The sequence below is a fragment of the Aptenodytes patagonicus genome, chromosome 1 (genome assembly GCF_965638725.1).
Source record: "Aptenodytes patagonicus chromosome 1, bAptPat1.pri.cur, whole genome shotgun sequence".
In the NCBI taxonomy this organism is placed as follows: domain Eukaryota; kingdom Metazoa; phylum Chordata; class Aves; order Sphenisciformes; family Spheniscidae; genus Aptenodytes; species Aptenodytes patagonicus.
The window spans coordinates 220105555-220128024 of record NC_134949.1 but is presented as its reverse complement, the minus strand read 5'-3'; the positions used below and the strand labels follow the sequence as shown (position 1 = coordinate 220128024).

Below are 22470 nucleotides of genomic sequence, written 5' to 3'. Positions count from 1 at the left end.
TGAACCAGATTATAAAATATGGCTGATGTTCTCTAATTGTTATTAACTTTTCTACCAGTCTTTGTTCTAGCCTCAAATTTAGTCAAAAGAGGTTTGGCTTTCAAAAGCATTGATAAAAGTGCTGAAAAATGTATGTTCTTGTATTTATCCCTCTGAAACCCCACTGAGAATATCTTCATTCAGGAATCATTTTGTGCTTTTAAATAACATTTTGAGAGACAAGCCATTTCCTTGTAACTTAATATGGGCTTTGACGATACAATATGGCACACAGCCTGTAGCGTTAATTCAAACACTTCACAGAACACTTATATTTAAAGAGTTTTTTAAATTGGTCATCTTCTTAAAGTCAGGAATGAGGCTTTTTTGAGCAGACCTATTTTCAATGAAATCATGTGAATGGTATTATGTTCCCATCTATTCTCCTATTCCTCTGTCCTGGGATGTCCGAGTGGCAAATTCTGCCCCAAGACTCACGAGTACAAGTGTGTGGCTAACAGAAATTGTGGTTTTTACTTGAAAGTAGAAGTAACTGAATTTTCACCAGAGTTTTGAGGGAACACAATAATAGTTTGTTACCTTTTAAGTACTTTCTCAGCATTCACCTAGGTGCTTGACATGCTGATCAATGATATGGAATAATGTAATAAATACAGCCTGACAACCTGAGGACTTCAGGGTGGAGATTGTGCCCTACATTAAGGGCATGCAACCCAAGAGAAAATGTAGGTGTGTAAACAAAAGCAGAGTTGGATCAAGAGTGACTAGCAAGGGAGAAATTAAATAGCCAGGTTCATGGGTCCTGTTTCAGGATAGCAGTCCTAGGGCCAGCCCTTAGCTGATTCCTTAATCCATGGGTGTAAAGTGTGTGTTGCAATTATTGACCTTGAAGGAAATATGTTTGTGGAAGTGCTAAAATGTTTTTATATTTGCAAGAGGACTAAGAGGTCAATGACTGTCCTATTTTGGGTATAGGGAGAGGACAATTTTGAAGAAACAAATGTCACCTTGATACAGATCCAAAATTAGAGCTTTCTGAAAACAAGATCATAGAGAATCAGTTTATTCTGGTTTAATTCTGACATTAAAAAAAGACCTAAAATTAGTCCTGGATGTGACAGACAACATTTTGGTTTTTACTTGGTTGTTCACCGTTATCTTCAGTTCCTTTAGGACTGGGCCAGATGGAGCCCCTGGGGTGAGATGGAGGGAGTTCCTGCATGATGGAGAACTGAAGGTGCTAAAAGCTAGGAGAAACTTCAAGGTCTGACAGGCGAAAGGATCACAGAAAGAAGATGGGAGCCTGCAGCTCGTGCACAGGCTGCAAGAGTTTCAAAGAGGAGCGGGGAGGAGGGAACGGGAGTGCTGGCGTGGGGTCTGCTGCTTCTCACAGAGTCCTTGAGATAGAAGCAGCAATAGCTTAAAGTGTGGAGCCTCTCCTCCTGTGGGGCCATGATGGGCCAGAAGAAAACTGTGTATAATCCCTGCATAATCTCTGTTTGATTTAAAATAATCACTTTGGTAGCATATATGTTAGTAAACAATGTTTGGCAATGTTCCCAAACTGGAATGTGATTGCCCTTGTTGTTAAATTGTCAGCAGGGTCCCTGGCACGTTTTGGCCCAGTACTACATGATCTGGGAGCCAGCCCGGGTGCAGGACCAGCCCCAGGGGCCAGGTTAAACTTTGGGACAGTAGGAGAGTTTGGCGGCACAGACGTGAGCTGCTCCAAGCCAGCTGCCTCAGGGCCTGGGAATCATCTTGGAAACATCTGAGTTACTAATTATAAACATAGCCTTTGAGGTCTCTGTCATTAAAAATTTCAGGATTCTAATAAAACCTCCACCTTCTGAGTTGAAAAGTCTTTCAGATCTATCTCACAGCTCTAGCCAGCCCAGGGTCCTGTGGCACTGGGGTTGAGCCATCCCTGGCAGTATCTGCAGCTTCCAACAAGCACATGTGAGTGTGAAAGCAGAGCTGACTGGAAGCCAAAGGCTATCGTTATATCATTAGAGCGTCAAGAAATGCAGAATGTGCACATGTGGTATAAAGGGTTTTTTTTTTTCAAAGTACATTTTTCCCCTGCAGTCAGAATGTCAGAGCACCAGAAACAAATGCTCAGTTTGAGATCTCCAGGCAGCTAAATGCTGCTGTGTGCTACGCAACCTGTTGGCACTGAACAGTCTTTGCAGCTCTGGAACTGGCATCCTGCCAGGGACCTGAGGGTGACCCCTAATTTGCCTATTTATTATTGATTGAACGCTGCACAATGTGCTGATTTGCATAAATCTACATAGCTTTTTAATTTTTAATTAATGCATATCTTTTTTACAATTTTTAATATATGCTATCAATCAGTTTCATGAACTATGGGGAGATAAAACCAGGTAAACAAAGCCAAGGGAGCAAATAGCACTTTTTGACCTAAGATCCACCTTTCTTCCCACTGCTGATGTGCTTTTGAAAGCAGTTCTTAGGAAATGAGCCACATTTTCTAATTGTCCCCTGCTGCTACTTAGCACAGACATTCCATGAATACCTCTGTGGCTGCTCATGCAGACAGATGCAAGTCCATTTAACTGCTGTGAATTGCTCTCCTCCCCTTCAGAGCACTCTGATCAGCAGCACTGTTTGTGGTGCCTCTCCTGAACTGCAGTATCCCTTTCCTGGGATAGAGAAGATTAGGATGGGAAAAAAAAAAAATGAAACAGAAGGATAAAACTGATGGAGAAAGTGATGCTTACAAACTGACCATCAAACATTTTACCCCTCCACGATGTTTCATAACCATAAAATATTTTTTAAAAACCCACAATTTCTTCTTTTAAATGTCTCTAAGCTTGTTTTTCAAGTAAATAAATAAATCTTGAAGCTTTGTGCTCAAAAGGAGGGACCTTGTTGCTGTCTTCAGCTGCCAGAAAGGAGGGTACAGAGAAGAGCCAGAGTCTTCTCAGGGATGCGCAGCAATGGAGTGGGAGGCAATGGACACAAATTACAACAAAGGAAATGCCAATGCGTTATTAAGAACAAAATCTTCACTGTGACAGCAGTCAGATATTGGAAGAAGTTGTTAAGAGAGGCTGTGCAATGTCAGTTCTTGGGCATTTTCATAACTCCACCGGACAAGGCCCTGAGCAAGCTGCTGTAACAGGACCTGTTTCAAGCGTGGGGCTGGACGAGATGAACTCTGGAAGGTCCCTTCCAACCTGAATTATTTCTTGATTCAATGAGAATCAAGTAGGTCTGTGAGAATCAGAATAGATCTTTTACAAGATACACTTCCACTTCAATCAAATGAATATAATTGATGATTTAACAGTGCATATCACAGTGCAGCTCACAGTGAAAGTCTGTAGCTATCTAAATAATGCTTGGGTACTGTGCTGCAATTACTTTGAGAGACTTCAGTTATCTATTTTTGAAGCATATTTCATGTGGGTAATATGTAGAAGGGTGACACGATTTTTTTTCTCGTAGGTAATCATTACTTAATGAAGGCACTAGGAAGTTATCCTGCAAAGCCTGGCTTATTTTACATGAGGTGTATTAACATGTTTACTGTGTTGCAGAGCTCAGGCTCTAGCCATTCAGTGAAAGCTGAATGTTAAGTATTGCACATGTATAAGGTAGTGCGTCTTCATTTAAGTGTACAGGAAGTATGTGTGAAGGGTGTAAAGATTCCTCTGCATGGAAATTGCCTTTCAGGATAGCTAGACAAGTATGTAGAAACCTTATGGTAAAAAACTGCTCTAGCAAAACCGTTGTTGAATTATTGGTTCATCTTTTTTATCATAGAGAGCTTGGTAATAAAGTTCTCAAGAAAAGGTTTAAATCAAAGTTCTCCTAGAAAAAAAGGATGAGACTTTCATCTAAAAATATGTTTTTAAAGACAGATACCACAATATTTGTTGCTCTGAACTGAGGATCCCTGAAAATCTGGTTATTACTGGGGGCAGGAGGTGGTTATAGGTGGTCTTGGTTAGGGAGTTGCTTTGAGCAGCAGAACAACCAGATAACCACCATGTTTTCTGTAAGAAGAGTTCATTTTTAATGCTGCTGGCAAAGATGACCATGAAGTGAGAGAGGACGTTAGAAACCTTGCATAAAATATGTTGAGAGAGATTGCCTGTTAATTCTCTTTCTTATTGATATATGTGGTAACTGAGGTTGGTTTGTGTTTGCCAAGATCGTTAGGATTTGTATGGGTGTCTGGGCTAAAATAGCTGAGGAACCATGCTGAGTCTCCCTCTTCCCATTCTAAAGCCCCAAATGCTACTTTCAGCTGAGGAGAAGTTACCCATAAGATATTTATTTTGGTTTTCTCTCTTACAGTAGCATTTTTATGCTAAAACAGTAAAATCATGACTAAATGAGCAAAATAGAAATGATGAAAGATCAGCTACAAGACTTATTTGTCACATGTACTCCATAACAAAATATTTATTGTTCTTGGAAAGGATATAGGTCGTGTAATAGGAGAAACTGTTCACTGAGAATGCTGCATCTGGATATTATCAACAGGCACTGTTTGCATGTTGCAGAGGGAAAAAAAAATTAACAAAGAAGTGAACACCTCATTATGTAAAACACTGATTTAGGAACCATCGACAGCATAATATCTTGGGCCCAGATACATTAGTGTACTCGGACATTTAACTCCTGGGGCAGTCATTGAGGGTGTAGCTTCCTTTGCAGAGAAAATCCAAATTTTTCTAATAATCATTATTTAGGTGATGACACTACTGTGTGTTAGTAGACACCTAATAGAGCACCTTCTGTATTCCCGGTAAACTGCCTACTCTGCTTATTTGTCCTTCATATTAGGACTAAAGGGAAAAATATTTTGGTAGGCTATTATGATTTTGCTGAAGTGCCAGCGTGGTCCAGATGGGTTTCTGGTTCGTAGCAGCTCCGTTCTCCTGGTGAGCTCCCTCCCAGGCTGCTGAGCAGCCTCGTCCTCCACACTGAGCAGTGCTCAAGGACTACCCCTAGGCTGGACATGCAGACCACATACCACCTGGTCTTTGGCAGTGATTTTTCAAATCTACATGTCTGATTTTTCAAGCAAATTGCCAAAATATAAAAATTGTGGGAAATTAGCTTTCTCTGTCTAGCTCCATTTCCTAGCTCTGCATAGAAAACCCACCTGAAAAATTACCAAAAAAAAAGTGCTAGAATGCAAAATGCCCATTAAAATGTTATGGTTAGAATCAAAGATCTCTGGAAATAGGGAACTGAAGAAACTGTAAGCAGAATAATTGTGTCATTTTTCTCCTCTCATATGTTAGCATGAAGCTGCAGAGACGAAGTACCTTTTGGCAAGATTAGATCCATGGGTCTTTCATCAAGTTTCACCTGGACTTACCAAGTGGACTGTAAAATTCTCCTAGTCCTAATAATGTTCAATACATACAGGACATGCCTTCACATAGCAAGTTGCCTCTCAGCTGTAATTAAAGAGTCCTCGCATATAGAAAATAATGTGAAACATTCTGTAGATTTCAGCAGTCATAATATTTATCACATAGATCAAACAAATCATTAGTTTAAATTAATATGGGACACTCACTTATAGTAACATTACTTCAAAGAAAAAAATTAGCTTTCAAAATGATGTTTTCTCAGCTGTCAGTGCTGTCATCAGTGATTATGTACTGTATGATGGCATTTTTCTTCCTCAGTACAATATTAAGGACTAATCTGAGTTTTTCAATGGCTTGTCCCTCTGTCATTTTTCTTTATAATGTATACACCTAGATTTTAACGAACTGAACATAGGGTGTGTCTCTTCTATTACTACTGCATAGGAAGAAATAAGAGGATTTTGTTTTGGTTGGAAAGGTCAAAAATAACTTCTGGCTACAGCATCCAATCTAATGCCAGTTGAGGTTTCTTTCCCACAGGAAGTCGTTAACTTTGTTGACCAGGTGTAAAAGGGAGTTAAAGAAAATCAATTATTTGCAGGGAGCACTGTGTCAAATTAATGCATATTAAGATCCCAAATGGATTTAATCCTTCCAGAAAAAAAAGAGGCCTTAATTTCTGGTAGTTTCATTCAAAGAAAGACCCTGAAGTGACTCCATGAATATTAACGTGCTTTAAATTTTACATACATTGATTTCATACATTTAATTGATTTTCCCTAACTTTCTCCAAGTCTTCTTAAGTCAACAAGTTTGTAGTTTAAAACCAGATGCTTATTGAAAATCAATTAACTGCAAACCAAGCAGGGTATGAAAGTACATTCTTCATTCTGTATAGTATTGGTATAAGAATTATGTTACAGGAAGAATAATGTTAATAATGATTTGACTTTCACAATTATGTTTCTTAGGTTTCTGAAAGAAGCCAAACACGTACCTCATAAACTTTACAAAAAACATGCATATATAATTGAACAATTCACCTGTTTTTGTGATCATTTACATTTAATTTCCATTCAATGTCTGGATGAATTTATTGTTAGTAATATTTTTATAATTAACATATTTCATATGAATATTTGCCCAAGAAATGTAGTACTAATATTTACTTCTCACCAGGCAGAAAATGAAGAAATAGTATATGATTATGCAAAACTCATATTGTAAATACTAACAACATAATGTTCATAAATCATCTATATAGGCAGAAGGCATCTACTAACTCCCATATGATCATTAATTTGTGAAAACAACAAAAAAACTCATTTAAAAAAAGAGAAAAAAAAGAAACAGAGAAGAAACCATATATTCACTGCAAATTATTTGCTCAGCTCTGCTGGTTGGTCATACTCAGAAAAGCTTTATTTACTAGACTCTTTTTTTTACTAAGATATAGGTAGTATACACACACACAGGATTTGCATTTTTCATCCTCCTGAAGGCCCTTGTTATTTCACTGGGTAAGAGCTGAAGAACAGTAGTCCAATAGGACGTTTACTGGGAAACAAAGTGATTAAATTTAGTGGCAAAATAAAAAGGATTTATTTCCCCTCATAACTTTCTGGTACAAGCTGACCAATTTTTGCACGCCCAGAACCTTGATGATACTTTCAGGGATGTAGTTTTTTATTACTTTCTAACAGAATACCATGATATCCGTAGGGTCACGCATTGCCAGAACACATCCCACCTATTAAGATACGAAACTGGCTACAATCTCCACAAGGAGTGATCTTCTTAACTGCCCCGTCCTTTCATGGTGGACTGTAGACAGCATTTTCTATGTAAGGGTCATACTCTTTCCTTCAAAAGTAGCCCGTTTTCATCATCTTACTGCATTTTTATACATTGTTATTAAAGCCCTTGTTTGGTATCAACACAAAGTAGTATGGATTGTCCACTTTCCCCACGTTCACCTCAGGGTCACTTTGTTTTTATTGTTCTCATTCAAGTATGTCGCTTCTGATTATTGCACCCCTAAATTACATTTTAAAGGCCAATAAGCGTGTTCTCTGAGAACTGGAGCTGAAAAAGTGCCTTTAATTTGTATCCACCCTCTGCGACAGTGCTTTTTTATTGTTTCCTCTTATATCTCTCAGACTGGCATATATTACTGTCTGCTATGTAATATTAAGATTGGGAGGGCCAAAGGATTTTTTTTCCTAATTGTGGTTAAAAGCAGAAAAAAAGACTGGAGAAAATCACTGCTTGGACTCTCCAACTCTTGCAAAACTATTTGCTTTGAAGGTGCTTAGGTGGCCTGCAGCATTAATGTTTAAATACATCATTATTTTTAGTTTATCTTCGCAGTACTTGCATGAAGCAGTGCTGAGCTGAGAAACTGAGTCGCAGAAGCAGTGATCACCCCAGGACACACAGGAACAAAACTCCTGCAGCAAATGTCCCAGGTTCTCAGCTACTGCCATTTGCTCCTTCTTTCCTTTTCCAAGGCGCTCTGCTAGAAAAGTTGTGGAGTTGTAAGCACAAGGGAGAGAAGGCAATCAGCTTCCTCCTCCCCATTGCTGCCCTTAACTTTTCTTTTATCTTTGGCCTGTATTTTCCATATGATTTGTTTCCAGTTCAGGTATCTAGCAGAAAGCTGGCCGGAGCAAAGGAGTAGACAGCTACAAATCTAAGTGCTGAGAACTGCACATCCTCAGCTTTAATGTGTACAGTCTCTCTGTTCAGTCCTTCATTATTTCCTGACAAATCCCATTTTATAATTTAAAAAATATTAACCAAATGTTCTTGTTGTATCTGCATAGTGTGAGTTATTTCAGTAGGGTTTCGCTCAGAGATTCTTATGCTGTAGTGAGAATAAGTATTTGTATTTCACCTCCTTTAATTTTCCAGTTCTTCAGTTAAAGGTCTTAGAGCACTTTCCCACTCCTAATTAATCCTTGAGCTATAAGTAGTTCAAGAACAGAGCATCTAATCAGTGTCCTGGTTCCTGGGTCCCATCAGACACAATCCTTATAAAATGGTGGATTGTCCTTAAGTGCCCAACTCAGCTCAGACTCTGTGGAGGTTAGTTGCTGGGTACAAATGTGGTGGGATGACAGACATTTCCCTGTTCATGGTTACTGCTGACCTGTAGATGGAGTATTGTTGCCATTCATGCCTTCAGAGTGCCCAGAAAGTACAAGAATGACTGGGCCTGAAAGCCCCCTCAAAGCAGGTTCACCAGGGCTCCATCACCCTTAGCTAACCAAAAGGGTTTCTGGTGAGAACTGAATTAATTGGTCTGACATTAGAGCCAAGGCAGTAAATCTGCAGTCTCAGCAGTCTTGTGAACCATGCAAAGCTACAGATGATTCCTGCTGAGCTGAAGGAGGGTTTGCCATATCCCAGCAGAGCAGTTATTTCTTCTTTTCTTTTCAGAGCAATACTTCACTCTGATGCTCCTGCAATTGCATGTATTCTTCCTTGCTGGGAGGTACTTTCTTGGTGCATTTGCAAGTAATGGCAAAAAAACCTGCAGAATTAAATTTTGCAAGAATGGCTGGCACAGACCTAGCATGAGTATCACCTGCTGTCCTTCCTTGGCTTGTCTGCATCACAAACTGCCTTAAATGTTCAGGCTCCAGGAACAGCATAACCGTGGAGTTCAATATGAGTAGGTTAAATTCACTCATGGTGTCATCTAAGCTAGTTCATTTGGAGCTAGCATGGGTATCTCTACATTGCTCTGCCATCTGCATTGTAGTTAGTCATCCAGGCTTCAAATTTTCTTTCCTGAAAGAGAACTGTAGGAGGGGAAAACTTAGTCTAAAAGTGTGTGCGTATTGATTCCTGTGCTAGCTCACTGTCACAATCAGTGCAGAAGGCATCCTCAGACTATGCCTCTTATTTTTTTGCAATCTACCACAAATGCAGGCCTGAATTTCACAGTTTTCTCATGAAGACTGTTCTGTGTGCTCATCTTGTGTCCCTTTCCATGGATAGCCCCTTGCAGCACTGCCATGGGCTTCTTCAGTGAAGCAGATCTGCTTTCTCCACTGCACATACCGTGCCTCTTACCGTGATGTCTGTAGAGCTGTTACTTTCTCCACACGTCAGTAATTGCTGTAGGTAACGTGAAGGACTATGCCAAGCTGACAGATTTTCATCACCATCCTCAGAGGAGTCAAGTGTATCATTCCTGTGCTGTATTTCTTCCCCAAATCAGCCACCTACTCCTCCCACCACAGAGTGCACGCAGAGTTAGACTGCGAATCGCAGGAGGATCTTCATGTCGCTCCACCATTCTTTGCCATACAAAGCTGTTAACTCATTTGCTCCCCACACCAGGCTTATAAGGAGTTGACTGTGGGACCTTCTGCTTGTGTAAAAGATGTGTAGAAGACGCTTGTCTGGTTTGCTGTTGAAATCCAATCTTTTACCTAATAAAAAGTGGATCTTGAGCTACTTTTCCAGCTCTTGGAGTTAGTAAGTCCTTTATGATTTGTTTTGGATTTGAGTATCGAGCTTTGGATAACTTTAACTCATTTAAAAGGAAACAGCAGAAAGAAAACAATGGGAAACACAGGGTCAAAGGGAAAATGAAAGTCCAGACAACAACAAAAAAAACCAATTTGGATGCTGAACTATATAATCCAAGTTTCTCAGTTCTTTTAACCAGCGGACCCAGTCTAAGCCATAAAGAAAATCAGCATTTGTATGAAGTCTCAGACTGCTCCTGAGATATCCGCTGGCTTTTAAATGGGCTGCTGTAGTATTCCAGGTTCATGGGGTGCTATAAAAGGCTTTTCAAATGAAATCCAGGCAGCCTCTCCAGAGGACCTAGGGAAAGTGCCATCTGGCGTTCCTTTCTTTTAGCAGCTCTTCTTTATTATTGATAAGATCATTCATATTCTTGAGACTATGAAGCCACCATTAAGAGAGTTCAGCCTTCCTAACTAGCAAAGCAAGTTCTTGTCATTGCCCTTGATCAATCAGAATTGCTGTCTTGGGTGTCTGTTCATTCAGACCTAGCTGAATATCCTCTTTAATTCTCTTTTTTTCTGTATTTTTTCAAACACAGTCCTCATTCAAAAAGGAGACTTGAACTTGCACTCTGTACTTGCAGCAAAAAAGATGTCACTTGTGGAAGAAAAGTATTGTAATTCAGAAAAATATTATTATAGTAATAGCACTTGTACAGTCCTTTACATCTTCAAAGCCTTGTGCCAGCTAATTTATTAATTAATCTAAATATACAGTTTTATTCGTTTGTACTTATGAGGATTAATATTAGAAACTGAAACTCTATTTAAAAACTGTTCTTACATGGAATTGCAAGTGTGCAACACTGAGAGGAAATGAATTACTCCATTGCCTTGCTGTGGCAATTAAATTCATTAAAACATTTCACAAGCTGGGCTGTTGTGAAATGTTGCAGATTGAGGCAGAGCAGTGGGTTGAGTCTGAGGTCAAAGGAGAAACATCCATAAGAAACAAAGGTTTTTTAGATCCCCTGATCACTGGAAAGCTTAGCTTTCTTCTTAGCACTGCACTTCTGGATGCTATTGTCTGATAAATGCCCAGGGCTTTTTAAAATCCTGCTGGGCCCTTTGCTTTAGTGACACTCTCTGACAGTGCCATCAACAGGTACCAGATGAAAGAGCATTTCCTTTAGCCAGTGTAAATCTGACAAAATTCACTAAAGGAATTGAAGAGCATAACTGCTAAATGCAAGGTACTGAATAAACATCTCCTTAGTTTGCTTGATGACTTCTAGGCCACGTGGCAAGAATTACTGACCAGTGTACTGATCATCCGTACCATCTGGCGTAGCCTGGAAATTATCTCTGTTGGTGCACATTTAGTCACCTGGAACTCTGGGTCCACGCTGTGGAGATCCTGGAGATCTAGTTTTGCTTCACTGGGATGCGAGTTAATTGTACTAGCTAATTCATGGTCTTGATAGTGTCAAATCTGCCTGTAGTTACTCTTAATTTGAAGTTTCCTTAGCTGCTTCTTGAGCGGAAAAGGTAGCTACTCTTGTTATTCCAGCTGAATGCCCTGATTTTCCCCAGTGATCTGTGTGCTCACTTTAGATAGCAGATAGGGTATCTATGATGTATAGTCAATATAGACCACATGACTAGGGAAGAAAGAAGCCATGTTTCGGCAGCAAATGGGAACACTTTTGTCTTTTTTTTCATTTTTAGATCATTTCTAGTTTGCAGCTTGAAGCAAAGAACCTCAAAGTCAATACCAAATGTGTTTGTTACAAATGCCTTAAAAATACATACTATATATGTAGGTATACAGAAATCTGGCAGCCATATGGGATTTTCACCCACCTGTCAGTGAAGTGAGAAAGTTCAAATGTGAAATCTCACACTCTGCACCAGAATGTATGAACAGAGCCCCGAGGCCATGGGTTGTGCGATGAGTGTATCCATTCACCAAGAAGGTAGCAGTTTTACAGAGCACCACTGCTCAATATTATGGCGGTATCAGCTATGAAATATTTCCCATGGAAAGGTAACGTGGAAGCCAGGCTAGCTAAATAAAAATTGCAAGTAAGTGTGAAATGGGGTAGCAATTTTTCTTGGAATCATGGCTCTTGTGTAATACCACAGACTGTGGTTTATGCATGCCACCTACACAGAGCTATGAAATCTTGCAGTGTCTTACGGTATTGTGATATTGGTCAGTTTTACAAACCTGTACTTCAGTAAATGTGAGCTGAATTTTAGGGTAAATGTTATATTGGTCAAGGAGATTCATCAAGCATCGCTTATGTCTTAATCACACTGCAGCAAATTATTATAAATGAGTGTCATGTTTACGTAGATTCTTGGGAAGCCTCTTCAAACCTGAATCGTTAAGGCAAAACAAAAGGAAAATAGATGCCATTTAGGGCATTCTGGCACATATAGTTTGAAACCTGTCTTTTATGAAAAACAGGTCAGAAAACCCTAATTAGTGCACAAGACAACAAACTGTTGTGCTTGGGCCATTGTAGAGAACCTCCATAATTTGCAAGTGAAATGTGTAAACCCCTGAGAATACAATTTGGCTTTATAAGGCAAATCCAGCGGCACAGATCTTTTTGCTGCTTCTCGATGAGCCAGGGGCTGTCATTTGGAATATTTTCTGCCCATATTGGATTATTCCCAATCAGCATCACTGGAGAATCCAATTATTGGATCTCAGCTGCCCTTTCCTCTGAGAAAGACAGAGACATCAAAACCATTACTCTGATTAAGTCCTGATATATCTCCCCTACATTGTGCCACCCAACTGTATACAGCTTTTATTTCGTACAAGCCACTATAGTAAGAGCCAGTAGCACATGCAGAAATGCTGCTCGTGCCTCTGGCCTTTAGTGAATTTTTTTCTCGGAGAGTGAAGGTGCTGAACACACAGACAAATGAAGAATGGGGGGGAACAAGCAGCTGAGGACAGGAGAAAAGGGATATATATAGGACTTGCTTTTGCTATGCATGAAATGCAACACCCTGTTCCCACATCGTGACGCACATCAGTCAGTCCAGATGGTGAGAAGGGTTGGGTTTCTGCCTGGGGCTGCCGGCGCAGGCTTCATTTGCATTCCTCAGCCCAGTTGTTCATGGAAAAGCATCGCGGCAATGCACAACCGCTCACACAACTGTGCTCACCTTCCCAAGCACAACCTTTCGTCGTGGTACCAAATGTTGGGAGAGTTTTGCAGGCATGGGGAATGAAAGTAACTAGATCAAGTTCGGGCTCCATTTGGAGCCCTCTGAGAGTTGTCACCAGTGATGTAGAAATACAAAATCATCCCGAATAAAGCATTCATTTACACTCTGCGCTCGTACAAATAGCGTTGAGTTTCTGTAAAACACATACAAAATTCCTGGAACTCAGCTCTGCAAGAGCAACTTCTGCTCCATGGTAAAACACTTGCCATACAAACCCCTTTCCAGTGACTGACTCCTGGCTGTGTATTACCAATGCCATAACCAGTTTTGCTTGTTAGGGGCTAACTGTGAGTGTTAATTTGTGGCATGTGCAACAATTGTGATTGCTATTGCTGTAATTAATCCCATTTGAAAATGTTTAGTTTAATTGATTGTATTAATGGGTCTAAGTTTTAGCTGTTTGATTCCTTTATTTTCTATCTATATGTTTACCTTAAAAACAATGCAAGCATATGGAAAAAAGAAAGCATTAGAGAAGTGAAGAGCATTACAAATACATATTTATAACTTAGAGGACATTCTTAAAACCTATCAGCATTTTTAAGGGGCTTTTAAAATGTACACATAATTTCACCTAACAAGTATATTGCTTTTAACAGTCATTCTGCCTGAAGTAATGCTTTTAGGTTATTCTTGCTAATGTCCATGGAATTTGCCTGAATAATTTCCATTCATGATAGTGGAAGTTATGAACTGTGTGTTAGTCACTAAACAAGAACTGTGTCTTTAAGAAGGGAAGATTTTATGAAAATTTAAAAAAAAAATCATGAAAACTGTATCTAGAAGAGATTGAAGCTACATTTACTACTGTGTTAAGAAATGTTTAAGTGAAGAATTCATATAAGGTAGATGTTGCTCCTCTGAGTTTTGCTTTTCCCCTGAAGTGCAGTTGATCATTCCACCTTAACAAGGTGCAGTGATTGACAGGTAGAGATGTTGCACAGAGCAGAAGGTGGGAGTGTGCTCTATTGGTTTGTGCTTGTACATCCTGAGCACCAATTACTGTCACTGCTGCCAGCACTGATGTGTTTATCAGGATGAGTTATAGCGGAATATATGTACACAGGCAGTGTGTATGCTGGATGACCACCCCCTGTGATGTAAAATATGAGAGTCTGGGAGCTACCGTTTTATAATTCATCAGGTTCAGCAACTGAATGTTGTTGGTTGGCTTAGTTATAAAGGCAAGTGTGAACTGAACAGCAGACAGGAGCATCTCGCATTAAGAGTCCTGCGAAGCTGCATTTGGTGACTGGGCTCTGCTTCTGTTCAAGTGAATTCAGTCCTCGGTGAGTGATGGGGGTTCTGTTGAGCTAAAGCTGTTATTATATAAGCTGGGGAAACCTGCCTGCTAGTTTTATGTGTATTTTGCTGCTGGAAGTCCTTGTCTGTGGTTGGTTTTAGATTTTGCAATATTTTAAGTTGTGTACGTTACTGGCACAAAATGAGATTAAAAGAAAAATGCAATGATGAATTATTCACCATAGTGCTGCGAGGATCTCTTTTCTAGATAAAGTTACTTTCCTTTAGTGAGTGTGTTGGGGGTTCAAAGAAGCTACAAACCAGCAAATCTACCTGTCGTTAAATTGCTTTTATTAGCGGTTAAAGAGAGTGATAGCTGTGGCTTTTGTAACAAGAGGAAGAAAAAGAAAAAGCTAAAATCAGAAGCATTTACAAATTCTTTGCTTTTATGCACATGTGGCTTTTCAGATGCAGCATTAAATCTTTTGTGTGCAGCGAGGGGCTGCAAAGAATTTATATTGTAGAGCTTTTTAATTAGATAATCAGTAAAATGGTAGCCTCTCTCTGTTTTTGTGGTAATATGCTTAGTATCACATTAAAATGAATGATTCCCCATCTTGCATAACAACAGTGCTGAAATATGTGTAAGAGGAAAGGCAAAGGGAGACTTTGAAACAAACTGTGGGATACATGATATAGCACTGCTAGGCAGGGAAAGGTACATTTCCTATAACGTATGCATTTCTCTTTGATTTTCACCAGCTTTAGATTCTTTGCTCTAATTATCACTTGCTTCATTACAACATCTATATCTTTTCAAGCAAGTTCCTTTAATATCTGTCCACATTATCTTGCCAGTAACCTTTAAAGATCAGTAAGCCAGCAATTTTTTTTGTCGTTGTTTTAAACAGAAAGGAATTGAAAAGCAGAGTTTATGAAACTGAAATATTAGCAGTGCCGTACAATACCTGTATCCCTCCGCAGGAGAGGCAGGTGGTCATGAGTGACAATTTTACTTTTCCTTTGATCAGTAGCAGTATTATCAAAGGGGCAGTCGTTGCTCCTCTCTCTCTGTGCCTGTTCCTTTTTTTTTTTTTTCTCTGTGGGTTGGAGAGGCAAGTTTGTTTTGTCAAAATATCAAGAGGGCTTGGCAAAACAGCACCTGTTGTCTTATTGCTGTATTATTAGTAATTGGAGAGAGACACACTCTTCCAGAGACCTCTCATCTGGTATCAATCCAAACTGTTTACTCTGTAGTCATTTAAACTTGTATTGTGACTTCTTATTTAGAAATAACCTGTTCTGTGAGTTATATGTGAAGCATCGCAGCTGCAGGACAGATCCTGTTTTAATTAATAAGGTGTCTCATTTTAGCATCATTTTTTATTTAAAGAGGAAAAGTGGCAAAGTGGCTTTTGCCACAGACTTCCTTTGTGGAACAGATTTGCACTTACTCTTTATAAATCATAAATTTGAAAAAATCAGAATTTCTTGAGAAGATCATTTCCTGGCAGCCTAACAGACTAGAGCCTATTTCTAGGAAAGAGTATATACCTTTGTCAGCAGTGCTTTATCTAAGAGTATTTCGCTGCTTTTTAAGCATTCAGATCTATTTTCAGTGACCCCTGTGCTAGCAAATGAGATTTCTTGAAGTGTGAGCTTCTGGCTTTGCAAGTTCTCCTCCTTTCAGAAATCTGTGATATTGCATCCATCTGTCTAGGCATTTATATTGCATGCATCACTATGGTGTAATCTCAGCAATCTGAACATTAACCATGTAAATGTATGTACTGTAACTGAGGAAGTATAAATTAGGACAGGAAAAGCAACCCTAAAAGGAGAAAGTTATGCTATGGGCACAAGGCTCTTGTGGGCACCAGAGCTCCAGACTCACTATTTGTTGTAACGCAATAAATCAAGCTACCAACTAGTTCAGTCTGCAGGCAGTGGGATGGAGGCTTGGGCACAGATGAGACCAGTTTCTTGAAGTTCGGTCCAGATAAGACTGAGGCCAACCAAATGGAAAATAGCCAGAGGACGTGGCAAAAATCACTTTTAATCCTGGGTGCGTGCCTACTGCTCCTTTGTGGTCAGTCCAGGAGTGTTGGTCCAGTAACAGCCGTCTGTGTGGTCAGTGGTACATCCTGCTGGAAACGCACTACACCACAACTCCAAGAAGTATGTTGGGTTCCTATTCATTTCTGAATAGAGATAATATTTTAGGGTTGATGCATAGCACTCTCGAGTAGCAGAAATCTGCTCTCCAAGAGGAGTCTTTCTCAGCTTTTGCCTTTTGGTTACAGCTGAAACCAGCCAAGGCACCTATGTTCAGATTACCTCTCATATGAAATATAGATGCCTGGGGGAAAACATCTTGATAAAAGTCCTCAGCTTTGGAATCGAACTTTTTTTCTTTTTAATTTGGTCTGAAATACCTGAGGTCTAGTGACCTTCAGGTTTGCTGTGAAGTCCCATGGCAGCTGATGGTCGACATTTTTGGTGAAATAGGGTATTGGATAACCCAGCATTACACTTTGGGGAGTTATTTTTCAGTTTGCAGTACATATAGCTAATGTGTGACTGTGTAGTTGTGCGACCGTGCTTTTTGTCTGTGTCAAAAGTGACTGGAGATTGCAGCAGCAGTGTGCAAACTCACATTTGTGTGCCTGTAACACCTCTATTTTCCTCTTTCAAGCACACATGTACACAAACAAACTATACTTTTAAAGAAAGGAATACATTTATAATACTGAGTCTCAAGTACAGAAAGCTCTAGTGCATAGAATTGAAAACTATTAACTGTATATTAAATCTCTTCTTACCTTTTATTGAAGAGTGATAAAGTGACATTGCAAGCTATTTTGCAGCATTCTCAGATTTGAATTCAGTAGGCATGATGGGTGTGAAACAAAGCCGTACAGACACTGGCAATCATAGTGATGTGCTTTCAGGGGGAAGTCCTTCAGTGGAAAAATGGGTTGGAATGATAGGTTAGACATGTAGTATCCTCAATGTTGGGAATAGCCAACGTAACTTTGTGACAGGGAAGAGACAGAACATAATAAAAGATAGAATCATAGAATAGTTTGGGTTGGAAGGGACCTCTAAAGGTCATCTAGTCCAACCCCCCTGCCCCAGGTAGGGACATCTTCCACTAGAGCAGGTTGCTCAGAGCCCCGTCCAACCTGACCTTGAAGGTTTCCAGGGATGGGGCATCCACCACCTCTCTGGGCAACCTGTGCCAGCATTTCAACACCCTCAGCGTAAAAAACTTCTTCCTTATATCTAGTCTAAATCTACCCCCCTTTAGTTTAAAGCCATTCCCCCTTGTCCTGTTGCAACAGGCCCTGCTGAAAAGTTTGCCGCCATCTTTTTTATAAGCCCCCTTTAAGTACTGATAGGCTGCAATAAGGTCTCCCCAAAGCCTTCTCTCCTCCAGGCTGAACAACCCCAAGTCTCTCAGCCTTTCTTCACAGGAGAGGTGTTCCATCCCCCTGATCATTTTCGTGGCCCTCTTCTGGACCTGCTCCAACAGGTCCGTGTCTTCCTTATGCTGAGGGCTCCAGAGCTGGACGCAGTACTGCAGGTGGGGTCTCACCAGAGCAGAGCAGAGGGGCAGAATCACCTCCCTCGACCTGCTGGCCACGCTGCTTTGGATGCAGCCCAGGATACGCTTGGCCTTCTGGGCTGCGAGCGCACATTGCTGGCTCATGTCCAGCTTTTCATCCACCAGTACCCCCAAGTCCTTCTCCGCAGGGCTGCCAAGAACATGAAAATGTGTCAATGAAAAACAGTAGGGTTTTCTGTATGTCCAGATAGACAGGCAGAGAAACACCATTTTAAAGGATTATCAAACACTCAGTGCATGAAAGGAACAAATTTGGCAACTGAAGGAGAGAGAGAATGTGTTCATAAACACAACATGCTCTTTGATGTTGGTCTGTTCTTTGTGTTGGGAGTGAAATACATGCAAAGGCCTAATCCTGCAGACGAGATTTTTTTAGATCTTGTATGATTGTACAAGCAGGAGAGGATATTCAAGTTATAAAAACAATGGAAGATTTACTTGTAAGCAAAATACATCTCATAAATGCTAAGTTTAATTTGTTTGTGAATGCAATTGCTTGGTTTGTTTAGTGGCTCTCAGTGTCTTGGCATCTGGATGCATTACACTAATGTTAAAGAAAAAAAGGAGCTTTTAATGTAAGTAGTCTTTGCTGTGGGAAAAAATAAAAGTAAAAGCAAGGTGCATAACCCCTGCACCTTCCTTTCTGCCAGATGGTTAAAACAACAAGCAGATCTGTCTGTCCTTGAAACCTCCCAGGTGAGGAGGGTGTGCTCCAGGGTAATAGAGCTGGTTCTGGAGAATTCAGCACCAGAAATCAGTAGGAGCCAGATGTCAATGAAATAAAGTGATACAAATGCTCTGCTTTCTGCGTGGCATTTGATGTAGTCTAGATGATCAACAACTTGAACAGTATCGGTCAAGGGTCCTTTTCAAGAGACAAGCTGCTCATATCGGCGCCTGATGGAGTTTCTCCATGTTTTCAGGGGACATGCATGGTCAGAAGGGTGCTGGTTGCTATGACTGTGTCTCCATCACAGAATACTTACAACCTATGGAGAAGCTGCCCATAAATAGAGGTGTAGTATTCAACTCACATCCAGGATCAGCCCTTGTAAAGGCCCTGCAACCTGAATCCTGCAGGCAAGTATTAGATACATGTCCCAAGAATGAGCTGCACTGGAAGTCACTGTGCATTGCTCTAGATATCTGAACACTTTTCATCTTTTCCATATCGTGACAATGTGTAGAAGAAAAAAATTCTGTGGAGACCTCTTATATAGCCCTACATGAAAGTGGCTGTAATCCCATCAGATCGCAGGCTGAAAGCACTCTTAAATATCTGCTGTTCCTCTGGTCTTCAGTTTTCTGTCTTGCCTGGAATCATCGAAGATGGAAAACATTTGTCATTCCACTTGCCAGCATGCAAACAGGAACGATGCTCGTCTGCAAGAGATTCATTCATTGTCTAAACAACAGTGGCGTACTGTCTTCTGTCCTGTGCAAACTTCAGGTTACTGGTTGGTGGCCTAAAGCTTAATATTAATATACAGTGTTTATTTTGTGCTATGGGAAAAAACTTATGGCATCACCATATTTCTACTTGGGAATTACCAATGCACTCACTCAAAAGTCAGCCTGATAAAACTGCAGACTGCGTCCTCATTCCCAGAATACTTTCTTAGTTACACTCCTATTATTTTACCCAGGCAGGAGTGTAATCTGGATTGACAACAGTTCTAAAATCCTGAGACTTATTGTCATCTTTACATCACACTGGTCAGTGTGTTGTGTTTGAAGAACCTGCAAAGTGACAGAGTGGGACATGGTGTGTCCCTTCTAATTCATTACTGTACTCCCGATGAGATGTTTCTTGTTTGGAAGACAACAGAAAACCACCACTCTGTAAGCATGATTTACAATACTATTTGTGCTAGGTTTTAAAGAAAGAGATTAGTGTACTGGCATGTGAGCTAAGCAAATGCTAATTTAAGAACCTGCTATTATCCCTTTTTTGTGTTGTGGTAATAACCTTTAACATTATGAAATAATAAAGAACTGATTGAACTGTGTTGTGTGCAGCCACATGCTGAAACTGAACGAGTGAACTAGCCAGGCAGACTGTCATCAGTCCACTTAGTCGTCGTTGTTTTTTTCTTTTATAGCTATTTATTTCTATATTTTAAGTAAATTGTACTCTCAGAAGCATTTTTGCTATGTTCAGTAATGTGTACAATGAGTAGAAAAAACATTCAGAGCAGCTAGTAATACTAAGGAGCAAATGTTTCTACCTAGTGGTGTCTAAGAAAAGTAACAAAAGTATTATTCACTAAGAAAATCTCTGCTTTCTTTCAAAAAACCTACTTGTAGCTGTTTTAAGATATAAACATAAATACCATCACCCTCAGTATACGCTATCTTTTCATGTAAATGGTATTTTATTCTCTCTGTATTTATTTATAGTACTGTTAATCTCAGTTTGTCTATAGTAGTAGATCTGTGTCTTCCACTACCAAAATATTCCTTGAGAAAGGAATCTGTTATCCCAGATGGAAAACTGCGAATGGGCAAAATTATTATCTGCTTAATGTCCCGTGGACTATCCTTGCCCTTCTCGGGTGGGTGTTTCTGATACATGTTGCATAGAGAAATGACAGTGTGCACTGGCTGCTGCTGGCTTTGGGTTGGGCTGTACTTCAGAAATGCAAAGTAAAATTATTAGTAGGTGGCATTAGGTGAAATTCAGCTGTTAGCAGCAGCTGTCTGTATTTCTCCTCTTTGAGGTACAACCACAAGAGTTAAATACTTCAGTGAAATATACCCATCCAACACAGAACTAAGTTTCAGAGCAGAGAGAAAATAGCACTCCTACATACAAAACAGGTTTTCCAGGCACGGAATTACTTTCATTTCACAATATTTTGCAATTTGTCACTTAAAAACCCTAGAATTTTCTAGAGATGTTCTAAAATGTTCTTGTTTGAATTAAGGAAATTGTTCAGGAATACTAAATGTAATTTACATTTTTCCTGATCATGTTTGATTTCTTCTGTTCCAGTTGAAATTTTATCAGCTTTGAGTTACAATGGTAGACTGATCTAGTTTTACAAGATTCCTGAAACAACTTTGTGGAGCAACTCAGATCTTTTTATCGTAGCAATTACATATTGGCCTTTGTGAGTTTATGTGGTGCTAATATTTTGCACTCAAATACCTTCCTTTGTTTTTACTCTATCATTTCTTGCTACTTACACCTGACTGCTGAAAGGACAACACTCATAGTCAGCTTTCTCCTGTCTTTTCAGAGATGTGAATAAATTCTGCTTTGTTTTTATTAAATTCATTTCAGTGCATAGGTATTGAATGGTAGTGACATGAAATAACAAAAGCAGAATGGCTGGAGGGCAGAAAGTAGGTAGGACTGCATATTTTTATGCATTTTCTAGTGGAATTACTGTGAAGTGCATGTGTAAATTTTAGTTCAGGTTTATCTACCATTCATAAATTAGTCTGGCTTTTGCCCTACACTATTCATAAGCCTTAAAATCCAACATTTTACCTCAATTGTTTGAGATATTAAATATAAATTGTGGGTCAGTGGCTGGCCAAAGAGGCACCTAGACTTATCAAGATTGAAACATTGAAATTTTTTGTTTCAGTTTATTTTTGGTACGTTTGGTTAATAGAGGAAGAAACAAGCTTAGGCTGTAGATGTTGTCTGCAGGCCTGTCAACTAGTTCTAACAAAAAAGTTTGATCCAGAATTAATGGTTTCTATTTATCATGGGAGGTATTTTTAAGATTTGAAACATTGGAAGAAAAATGACTAAGACTTGTTTTACTTAAAATTAATCAGCTACCTGGCATGCTTTCTTTTGAATCTATACAATAATAACACTTTTATCTTCTGTCTTTCTTTTACCCCTTATGCCTTTCTCCAGGGTTAGGTTACCTTACCTGACATCCTAGACTACGCTGAATTTTAGTATAGTTAGGAGTTATTTTTAAAGTATACAATGAAGGCAAAACATACCTGATATTTCATTTCAATGTGAGGTTCAAAATACCAGAAATATGTCCGGTTTGTTCAGGCTTATATGTATAAACTCTTTTTTTCCTTATTCCTGTTGTCATCTTTAGAATATAAACAGAAATATTTGTAGAAGGGAGAGATCATTATGAAAAAGAAAAAGAATCAGAAAATAAAACCATAAATAGATACTGCTGAACAAAATGTATTCTTCTACATTGTTGCAAAGCTTTCAGATTTATGGAGCAGCTTAAAAGTGAAAGTTTCAATAACAACACCTGGAAACATTTGATGAAAACCTTTTAATTGTTGGTTGCCAAATCATTTGCAACATTGCTTCTCCCTTTCCTCCCCCTCAATTTTCAGTTGCCCAAAACTGTCATTTGAGGCAAGGAGAAAAGAGGGACAGGAGACGCTAATGTTTGAATACCTGTGCTGAAAAATGGTATCCCTACTGGCAAACTGTATTTAGACTAAACTGTTGATTTTTCAGTGAAGAAACTTATTTAATTTACTGGTTTTCCCAACAAAAATTAGA

The 22470-nt window shown here is 39.5% G+C and overlaps 1 protein-coding gene across 23 annotated transcripts in view; it reads left to right on the top strand.

Annotated features, from left to right (window-relative positions):
• The window catches only part of DLG2 (discs large MAGUK scaffold protein 2), a 1063600-nt gene that overhangs the window by 916624 nt on the left and 124506 nt on the right, over positions 1–22470 (top strand). The window contains exon 1 of one of the 23 annotated variants that reach the window (XM_076328386.1): positions 14111–14385. The exons of 21 other annotated variants lie outside the window; for them this stretch is intronic. The gene's annotated coding sequence lies outside the window, so the exon portion shown is untranslated. Of the gene's footprint in view, positions 1–14110; positions 14386–19752; positions 19809–22470 lie in introns of those variants that run through there. One more of the 23 variants, XM_076328387.1, reaches the window with a different exon arrangement.